Here is an 11,800-nt window from a genome sequence, read left to right on the forward strand (position 1 = left end):
ACAGATCAGGCAAGCATTCAAATGACTTCACGAAGACAAACATTAAGTAAAGAGAGATAGGAGATAGAACCAGTTGCTTGGTGAGGACAGGGATTTGTTGGACCAGTTCTAGTTGCTGTGACAACTGTACGTCTGGTTAGGGAGGCTGAGATCCAACTCAGAAGACCGCGTCTTCACCTTATTCCCCTTGAGCTAAGGACACTTAGTCCTCGCCCAATCACTCTGGTAAGTCTTCAAGGTAGACTTCCAAACCTTCACAGACTTCGTTCACCGGCAATCCACAATGACTCTTGGATGCTTAGAACGCGACGCCTAACCGGCTGGAGGACTCACAGTCCTCAAGTGTAACAAGTCTTCAGGTCACCGGATAGAAAGACTTCAGTGATGCCAACACTCTTTGGCTCTGGGTGTTTTGGGCTTTGTCCTCGCAAGGATCTCTCTCTCAAATGCTTTGGAGGTGGGTTGCTCTCAAACGACCAAAGCCGTGCACTAACTCTGAGCAGCCACCAATTTATGGTGTAGGGGATGGGCTATTTACAGCCACTAGGCAACCCGGCCTGATTTGTCCGAAATGACCCTGGGTCACTAAGGAACTGGCATGTGTTCCAATGGTCAGATTTCAAACACACGTGGCAGCTTGACTTGGGCTACAAGTAAAGCTGACTCATCCAGCTCTAGATAAGATTTGCTCTCATTGTCTTCGCTCGAAGACATAGAATTTGGTTGAGTATCATTTCAGTCACTCTGACTTTGTTCACTTGGACCCCACTTAACAGTATGGTGGTTCCTATGACTCAACAAAGAAGAAAAGGAAACTACGAAACAGCTATGTCTTCGCACTCCATAGTCTTCACGTGAATGTCTTCTCGAGTCATAATCTTCGTTGTAAATATCTTCACATACCACCATTGTCTTCAATGTCTTCACACATTTTTAGGGGTCATCTCTGGTAGGTAAACCAAATCAATGAGGGACTACTACCTGTGTTATCCTGCAATTCTCACAAACACATTAGTCCCTCAACCAGGCTTGTCGTCAATACTCCAAAACCAACTAGGGGTGGGACTAGATGCACTTACAGTATCATAAGGATTTCTTCAAAAGTACCAAGCCTTAGTGAAACTCTTATAAAGATGGATAGGCAGTGGATTTGGGATGCTTCATCTTCGGATCTATTATTCAAATTCAAATTGAAGACTTTGCTTGTGCCCCTTTTCGAGTATGGTTGTTCTAGACTCAATGTGAAGCTTGGATTCACCAAAATACCTAGAAAAATATAAATTAGATGCTCAAGGATGGCAACTAGAAACATCATTTGTAGAGGGGTTACCAATTAATGTACACTTGTAGCTAGATCCTATAATAATAACATGACATGCTATACCTGAAATAAGATTGATTAAAACATTATTCCTCTCAATAGTTTTGCCATTAGTAATGAGAACCAACTAGGGTAGTGTGGAACTACAATTTTCAATTGGATGCTGGTTGGGGCCTATAACAAATGTATGTGCATGGCATTATTTAATATACTCTAAAGAAAATCAGCAGTTAGACCAAACAAAAGAGGGTATAAAGGATCTGCTTGCATCACTCAATTTCTGCATTTCAAATTATGGCTATGGGCGTTGTGTTGATATTTCTAGTCTTTAGAAACCCATATTGGTTGACATGGACGAGTTATAAGATGATGGATTAGTTGGCTAGATGTTTGGTAACTAACTTGATTGTGCATATTAGTAAGGATATAATTCTACAATCAATAACACCAATGCATGGCACCGTCCCTCTTGGGTTAGAAAAATTAAAGAGTTGTTGAATTGATCACACATATCGTCAATCTTTTCCTGATATGGGCCATTATATTTCATAAAGTCAATTTGAAACCATTAGGGCTTGTTAGAGGGTACATCATAAATAATAGAACCAATCTCCTCAGTAGTAAATGGTTCATTTAAAACTTCTATACCAGCACGTGGTTCCAATAAATTGAGCATCTGCTCACGAAAGGAAATATGCTCAGTGTGACCTAATGATTTCCCAAAAGGTTCAAGAAGCAAAGAACCTTTGGCTTCATGTGTGGTAACTATATTACTTTAAGGCCTACTCAGTGAGGAAATACTTTTATCATGTGTTTAACAATAGCTATAAAGTGAAAGAACTTTGAGTCCTCACTTCCCAGGGTTGCCAATTTGATTTTTGCCCCTTTATTGCCAATAAATCCTTTGCTTGTGAAGAAGGTTTGTTAGGTGACTCTTCAAATCTCTTTCGAGGAGCATGTCTTATGGATTAAGGTTTCTGGATTTCACCTTGAGTCTAGTAGAGCAATAATAACTTTGGCATCTAAGACATCCTCCTTCAATCCTGATAGTGATGGCCCGTTTCTTTAAATCTTTTCCTAGAATATTCCTTAGTGTTAATACTCTTGGTAGCATCTACATAACGAATGGATTGATGCAAAAAAATAGTTGACTAATGGCATAATTTTGTCTTGTTCCATGCACCAATTTTCAAACCTGACGATGTTTCTTTTGGGCATAGAAGTATATAACATTAGTAACACATGGGACATAGTCAAGAGTCGGTATAGATAGAGAGGGAATGACAAAGTGTTAGGATAAGATGCAGCCAAGAATAGGATGTAGAAAACTAGTCTAGCCTTTCTAGGAGAGGACAATTGTGCATATTGTTCCTTGTGAACTTTCTGCTTTTATGTTGAATGTCCACTAGACTTGATTTACTAATGACATCATTGAACCGCAACATGACACCTCATTGATAACCCTTGGTTTACTTCTATCACCTAAGCTCCTTATGAGCTTAAAGCATCAACTAGCATCAACCAAATGCCATTAGGAATATGGATGACTAAAATTGAATTTTTGAATAGGAGCGCAAATGTTGGTGGTAGTCCAATAGCTCCCACACTTATTTGATTGTATAAGAACAAATACATCAGGCTCATCTTAAGAACTAGATCTCCCATTGAATTGAGAAACACTCCAGTCAATCAAAATCTCACATGATCTACCATTTGATGGCAGGTAAGCAAAAACATCAAACCTATGGGGGCAAAATTTTGGTTGAGAGCATGATCAAAATGTTCCTTTTTGCCTTGTAGAAACTTGTTCGATGTCAGATTTTTTCCTTTGATGGTTATTCTTTTGGCAATTGGGAAAAATTTGCATTTTAAATTAAATATTCCTAAAACAAGGTGTGTATAATTCCATAAAATTCAATATTGCAGTATTGATGTCGGATAACCATCGAAAACAACACTTTCGATGTATCTGTTAATATGCAAGGTATATATGTTCTAATTAAGATGAGATATGCAATGATTACATGTTAAATTCTACTTATAAGATAAAACCAGATGAGTAGTTCAAGTTGGTTCTTGTTCCCGACTTCCAATGCTCATGCCTAGAACAAAAATTCACATTGAAAAGGATATATGAAAATAATTACTCTGCATCAGTATGTAAATATTGCAACAATATGTGAGCTGAAAAAAATAGGTAGCAACCGTTTTTTGTTATTTTAGCACCTATGTTTCTCACAGTTAGCTCACAAATATAGGAAAACCTTGTTTTTTATGTTTACTACTCCCTTTGATCCATATCAATTGTCGCTGATTTAGTACAACACTAAATCAACGATAATTAATATCGATCAGAGGGGGTACTATTAAATTTGTTAAAACAAAAAAAATATAACTCAAGAAGAAAGATCTAGAATATTTCTGAATGTGTGTGTCTATGTATTTAAATTGTGTATTTATAGGTAATGTAATCCTTCTTATTCACGATAATGCGCAGATCATAGGCCCATAGTATATAATTACGTGTACATGCGATAATTCTAGACTTGCGAACTAGACAAGTCATCCCATAAGATTAATCTGTAACAAACATAAATGTAGATGTAACTTTAGTCTGCATACTCATGGGAAAAATGGGAACTTCTTCAAACTTGAGAATGCAGTACTCACAATTATAAAATTATGAAGAGCAAACTAGCTTTATAGGCAAAATCTAAATCATGTCCCATAATCACATTCACTACATGTGATTTGTTGCTAGCAAGAAACTCACCCTCCTCTCACCCTTGTCGGATCCCAGCGTCAATACCGGGCGGCGCAAACCCAAGTACCGCCTCTCTCACCCACCTCCAGGTGGTTGGGGGAGTTCACATTGCTAGTCATCTACCTCGGCTGGGGTGTTGGTACATACACTCCTGCATTGGTGCGCTGATGAGTCCCTTTAGTGATCCGGTAAAGAAGAAAAAAGGATTCGTGCACGTGGATTTTTTCCTAGAGGTGGCCCTGAGTTATCAAACCTATGAGAGGAAGTGCACCTTGAAGACAAGTGTTTCTAACAAGCTTTGGAAGAATATTGAATTCTAGTTTTCAGACCGGGTCATAATCAAGTTGCAAAGTGAACACTTACAAAAAAATAGGGATGGTATGAGGATATGCCCTAGAGGCAATAATCAAATGGTTATTATTATATTTCCTAAATCATGATAAAGGTTTATTATTCATGCTAGAATTTTATTGACCGGAAACTTAAATACATGTCTGGATACATAAAGAAATATCGTGTCCCTAGTGAGCCTCTACTAGACTAGCTCGTTGATCAAATATGGTTAAGGTTTCCTAACCATAGACATGTGTTGTCACTTGATAAAAGGATCACATCATTAGGAGAATGATGTGATGGACAAGACCCATCCGTTAGCTTAGCATATGATCGTTCATTTTATTTCTATTGCTTTCTTAATGTCAAATACATATTCCTTCGACTATGAGGCCATGCAACTCCCGGATATGGAGGAATACCTTGTGTGTTATCAAACGTCACAACATAACTGGGTGATCATAAATATGCTCTACAGGTATCTCCGAAGGTATCTGTTGAGTTGGCATGGATCGAGATTAGGATTTGTCACTCCGTGTATCGGAGAGGTATCTTTAGGCCCTCTCGGTAATACACATCACAAGAAGCTTGCAAGCAAAGTGACTAAGGAGTTAGTTACGAGATGATGTATTACGGAATGAGTAAAGAGACTTTCTGGTAACGAGATTGAACTAGGTATGAAGATACCGACGATCGAATCTCGGGAAAGTAACATACCGACAGACAAAGGGAATTACGTATGTTGTCATAAGGTTCGACCGATAAAGATCTTCATAGAATATGTAGGAACCAATATGGGCAGCCAGGTTCCGCTATTGGTTATTGACCGGAGAGGCGTCTCGGTCATGTCTACATCATTCTAGAACCCGTAGGGTCCACACACTTAACATTCGTTGACGATATAGTATTATATGAGTTATGTGATTTGGTGACCGAAGGTTGTTCGGAGTCCCGGTTGAGATAACGGAAATGACGAGGAGCTCCGGAATGGTCTAGAGGTAAAGATTGATATATAGGACGATATTATTTGGTTGGAAAGGTTTCGGAGTGTATCGGGTAGTCATCGGATCACCTGAAGGGGTTCCGGGAAGCCCCGGGAGGTTAATGGGCCTTATGGGACAAGAGGGGGGAACACACCAGCCCACAAGGGGCTGGCGCATCCCTTCCCTTGGCCGCATGCCCTATGGAAGGAAAAGGGGGAGGGCTAGCCCCTCTTTCCTTCCCTCCACCTAAGAGGAAGGAAGGGGGGCCACCTCCTCCTGCCTTTCCCCCGCAGACAAACAAGGAAGGGGGGGAGGGGGCGCCAAAGGGCAGGTTCCCAAGGAGGCCGGCCGGCCACCTTGGGGTGCACCCAAGGCTGCCTCCCCTCCACATATATATATATGAGAGGGAGGGGCGCCACACAACCCACGACAATATCTTAGCTGTGTGCGGCGCCCCTCTCCAAAGTTTAGTCCTCCGTCTAATTTTCCGCAGTGCACGGCGAAGGCCTCCGGGAACAAGTTCACCATCACCATCACCACGCCGTCGTGCTGCCGGAACTCAACTACTACTTCGCCTGTCTTGCTGGATCAAGAAGGCGAGGAAGTCATCGAGCTGAAAGTGTGCTGAACACGGAGGTGCCGTACGTTCGTACTTGATCGGTTGGATCGGCGAAGGTGTTCGACTACATCAACCGCGTTGTTAAACGCTTCCGCTTAATGGTCTATGAGGGTACGGAGACACACTCTCCCCTCTCGTAGCTATGCATCTCCATGGATAGATCTTGCGTGTGCGTAGAAATTTTTTGTTTTCCATGCAACGTTTCCCAACATCTCAAATGTATTTATAATTTTTGACTGATTCATTGTGCCATATTATCATTTACATATAATTTTATTATCATATCAACTACCACTATTAATTAATTAAATACCAACTACCACTTCCTGTTTTCTGCCTGTTTTTGGTTTCACAGGAAATTAATATCTACAAAGGTCAAAATACGCTGCCGATTTAACCTGATTTTGTTGGGCAACGAGAAACAATAGAAGCTTCGGGAGACGTCGAGAGGACCCACCATTCACCCACAAGGATAGGTGGTGCAGTCAGGGGGTGGCCGTGCCACGTGGCTTGTTGACCCCCGGTTACCGCCTTGACCTGATTCCACCGCCAAATATATCTACAAATACCGATAGCATGTTGTTCCCCCAGAAGAATTTTATCGCTGTTGCAAGCCTCTGTTCTGAAGAGATTCCATTTGGAGCCCTGTTTCCAAGTTTTGCTAAAGGGGTAATCCATTGGAGGAGGCCTCTTCATCAACCTTGCTGCCTCCATGAAGATGTGTGAGTAGTTCCTTTAGGACCTATGGGTCCATATCAGTAGCTAGATGTTTCTCTCTCTCCCTCTCTCTCCCTTTGGATCTTTTATACCATGTTCCCCATCTTCTTTGTGTGATTGGGGTCAATCCGATGTAACCCTTTGGTGTGTTTGCTGGGACATGATGAGTTGTGAGTTTATGATTAGATTGTTCATTGAATATCATTGAATCTTTTGGAGTTTCTTTGTTGTATATTTAAATAGCTTTGTATGCTTTCCGATATATTTGTCTTCTCTGGCCAAGTTCGATGAGTAATTCTTCGGAGGGAGTGGTTCATACTAGTGGGTTCAATCTTGCAGTGTTCTATATCCCAGTGACGGAATGGGGAAAATACACATATTTGTATATCTACCACTATGGATAAAATGACGGGGTTTAATATTATTGCTAGATTTCTTTCTATCTACAATATGCCATCTTGCTTATTGCAATGCTCTGTTTCTTGTAAACTTAATACCTTGAGATGCATGCTGGATAGCGGTTTCAGGGTGTAGTATTAGTACTCGATTCTATTGGATTAATAGTCTACTTATCACGGACATAATGCCTATATAAGATTATATCATGAATGATCATAGTTAGAAAGATTGCTATTCTTGTCAATTTCCCAACTGTAACTTGTTATCATGCCAATTTCCTGCTTTTGATAGAGATGCCTCTAGTGAACCTATGGACCGGGGCCCATTCTTCATAAATACCTTCTTCCATAAAGATTGTCTTTTTATTTTACCTTTATTATTTACAGTTTTACTATACAACCACCTAACTATCTATTTGCTTTTAATCTTGTAACTACCAAGACAAGGGGATTGACAACCCTCTTCCCGTGTTGGGTGCAAGCATTTATTTTGTCTATGTGTAGGTGATATTTATCTTGTTAGCTTGAAGCTCCTAGTGGTTCGATAAACCTTCCTCTTTGGGGAAACCAAACGACTCCTACGGGTGTAGCAGGACTTCATGCTTACAACCATATATTTGCGAACGTGAACATTGTGATATTAATTTGTGCCCTGGAAGACACACATCAAGATGTGCTTAAAACGTATCGAAGTGGGGAATATGTACAAATTGTGTCTTGACCGAAACGCGCCCTTCATCAAGAGTCAATTGTCCTACCAATGGCCCAATCCGTCGCGTAGGGTTGCCTCGGTTATTAAGATAGAACCAGACAAAAGCACTGGACTCTTAATGACTACACCTCTTGTATCACCACACATAGGATTCATGATACCATACTAGCCTTTCTGTCACTTGTGTTCAGAATAGCACTTCATGATCTCTTTGCCCTTAGCCTTGCTACTTGTGAGCTATCTTGGAATTTCCTCGAAGAGGAGAGGACGATGCAGTACAATAGAGATAAGTATTTCCCTCATTTAAGAACCAAGGTCATCAATCCAGTAGGAGAACCACGCAACACCTTGTTAGTAGTAGCTACACACAAAATAACAAATACTTGCACCCAACGCAAACAAGGGGTTGTCAATCCCTTGGTGGTTAATTACAAGGATCAAATCTCGTAGTGATAGATAGATAAACAAAAACACAAAATAAAATAAAAGTAAATAAATCGCAACAAGGTATTTTTGGATTTTAATATATGATTAAAATAGACCCAGGGGCCATAGTTTTCACTAGAGGCTTCTCTCTTGAACATAGCATATGGTGGGTAAACAAATTACTATTGGGCAATTGATAGAAAAGCGAATAATCATGACAATATCCAAGGCATTGATCGTGTATATAGGCATCACATCCAAGACAAGTAGACCGACTCCTGCCTGCATCTACTACTATTACTCCACACATCGACTGCTATCCAGCATGAATCTAGGGTATTAAGTTCATAAAGAACGGAGTAACGCCTTAAGCAAGATGACATGGTGTAGACAATGTAAACTCAATAAATATGAATGAACCCCATCGTTTTATCCTTAATGATAACAATACAAATACATGTTTTGTCCCTTTCTGTCACTGGGATATAGAACCCACATGGGATATAGTCTTTTCTGAGCACCGCATGATTGAACCCATCACAAAGCACCTTTCCCATTGCAAGATAAATCAATCTAGTTGCCCAAACCAAACAGATAGATCGGAGAGACATACAAACCTATAACAATCATGCATAAAAGTGTTCAGAAAAGACTAAAACAATATTCATGGATAATCTGATCATAAACCCACAATTCATCAGATCCCAACAAACACACCGCAAAAAGAAGATTACATCAAATAGTGTCGGATGTGGGGTTCCGGCAAACCCTTAAGGTTTGAACACTGGGGTGTGCGCGAAGTCTTTCCCCCCTACCGATCTACGCCCTAGCTCGCTAAGATCTCGCGGACGAACTCGACGAACTCGCAAGACAGAAGGACACAAGGTTTATACTGGTTCGGGCCACCGTTGTGGTGTAATACCCTACTCCAGTGTGGTGGTGGTGGATTGCCTCTTGGGCTGATGATGAACAGTACAAGGGAAGAACAGCCTCCTGAGGTTGAGGTGTTCTTGTGAGTAGGCTCTCGATCGGGTTGGATCAAGCTAAGATCAGATGAGATGAGATGCCTCTACTATGGTGGCTAGCTCTACTTATATAGGCCCTGATCCTCTTCCCAAATATCGAGCGGGAAGGGAGCCAACAACGGCGGGCAAATTTGAAGGGGGCAGCTAGTACAAGCTATCCTGACAAAAGTGGTCTTCGCCTGCGAAAAGCTCTGGTGATGACGCTGCCTTGGGCTCCACAATGACCTCCGCCTTGCCGTCCTCCTGGTCTTGGTCTCGTTGCACCAATATAGCAACCTTTGCCTGATGCCTCGGTATTCTTCGCCTACGGTGGCGTCCTTAGCACCAAAGAGGAAATAAGGACGATGCGCTCGCTGGCGCACGCTTGGCGCCCGCCTGGTGTCGTGCGTCATGGCTCACGTCACGAGAGCCTCGTGAGGTTTGCCCCGCCTTGATATCTCCGCTCCTCGTGAGCCTGCCTGGCTCGGCGACTCCAGAGGAGGTCTTGCATCGTCCGCCTCATGAGGCCTGGACCCTCGCGAGGGTCTTGGATGCCTTGTTGATGAAGATGGGCCGTACGGCCTGTTGGCTTAGCCATGCTGTGGGCCGCAGGCAGGCAAGTCTGGGGACCCCCGTTCCCAGAACACCGACAAATAGATCTCCAAGAACATGGAGGAGAACACTGTATTGAAGATCAAAGAGAGAGAAGAAGCCATCTAGACACTAGCTACAGACCCGTAGGTCTGTGGTAAACTACTCACACATCACTGGAAGGGCAGCAAGGTTGGTGTAGAGGCCTTCCATGATCGATTCCCCCTCCGGTAGAGTTCCAGAAAAGGTCTCCAGATGGGATCTCCAAAGAATAGAAACTTGCGGCGGCAGAAAAAGTATTTTGGGTGGCTCTCTGATGTATGGGGAATATTTGGAAATTTATAGAGCTGGAATTAGGTCAGGAGGTGCCACGAGGGGCCCACCAGACTGGGGGCGGGCACGCACCTGGCAGGCTTGTCGCTGCCTCGTGGCACTTAAGATCTTCTCCCGAAGCTTCTAGGGTCCCTTCTGGTCCAGAAAAAGTCATCAAAAAGTTTGGTACTGATTTTCTGAAAAGCCAAAAACAAGCAGAAAACAACAACTGACACTTGGCACTAGGTTAATAGGTTAGTCCCAAAAAATGATATATATATTTGCATAATAAACATCCAAGATTGATAGTATAATAACATGGAACAATCAAAAAATATAGAAACGTTGGAGACGTATCAATCATCCCCAAGCTTAATTCCTTCTCGTCCTCGAGTAGGTAAATGATAAAAACAGAATTTTTGATGTGGAATGCTACCTATCATATTCGTCTGTAATCTCTTTTGTGGCATGGATATTAAGATCCGAATGATTCAAAGCAATAGTCTATAATTTGACATAAAAATATTAATACTCAGGCATACCAACAAACAATCATGCCTTTCAAAATATCATTGCTAAAGAACGTTATCCCTACAAAATCATATAGCCTTGTCATGCTCCATCTTCTTAACAGAAAATATAAATCATGCACTACCCCGGTGTTAGCCAAGGAATTGGTTCATACTTTTTAACGCGCTTCATCTTTTTCAACTCACACAATACATGAGCACAAGCCATGGATATAACACTATGGGTGGAATAGAATATAGTGGTAGAGATTAATATGGAGAAGACAAAAAGGGAGAAAGTCTCACATCGACGAGGCTAATCAACGGGCTATGGACATGACCATCAATTGATGTCAATGCAAGGAGTAGGGATTGCCATGCAACTGATGCACTAAGAGCTATAAGTGTATGAAAGCTCAAAAATAAAACTAAGTGGGTGTGCATCCAACTTGCTTGCTCATGAAGACCTCAGGCATTTGAGGAAGCCCATAATTGGAATATACAAGTCAAGTTCTATAATGAAAAATTCCCACTAGTATATGAAAATTAAAGCATAGGAGACTCTCTATATGAAAAACATGATGCTACTTTGAAGCACAAGTGTGGAAAGGATAGTAACATTTCCCCTTCTCTCTTTTGCTCTCATTTTTCTTTTTTTTGTTAGGCTCTTTTTGGCCTCTCTTTTTATCGGCTCTTTTTGGCCTCTCTTTTTTCCTCACTTGGGGCAATGCTCTAATAATGAATATTTATGATCATTAGGGATGAAAACAGAGCAGAAACGGACAGAACTAAGTGCTATCATATTTGTTTTCACATTTTTTTGCAGCAGAAACAAATACAGAAAGCCTAGGAATTAATACGGAAACAAATATTACCGGAAACAGAAACGGAGCGAATACAAAGCGGATACGGAAACAGAAAAAGGCATTGATCGGAACTTAAAACCCCTTGAATCATAGAGAAATACACACAAAAAACAAACAAATTAAATGAGTTGTTAACATGGCTACAAAATAATATCATTATGTTAGTAACTTAGCATAGTATTGTAGTAGTACCGGGCAATTGCGTATAATGTCAAGCTGAGTACATGTGTGGTAGTAGAAGTTGG

Source organism: Triticum aestivum, chromosome 6D (genome assembly GCF_018294505.1).
Source record: "Triticum aestivum cultivar Chinese Spring chromosome 6D, IWGSC CS RefSeq v2.1, whole genome shotgun sequence".
Taxonomy (NCBI): Eukaryota; Viridiplantae; Streptophyta; class Magnoliopsida; order Poales; family Poaceae; genus Triticum; species Triticum aestivum.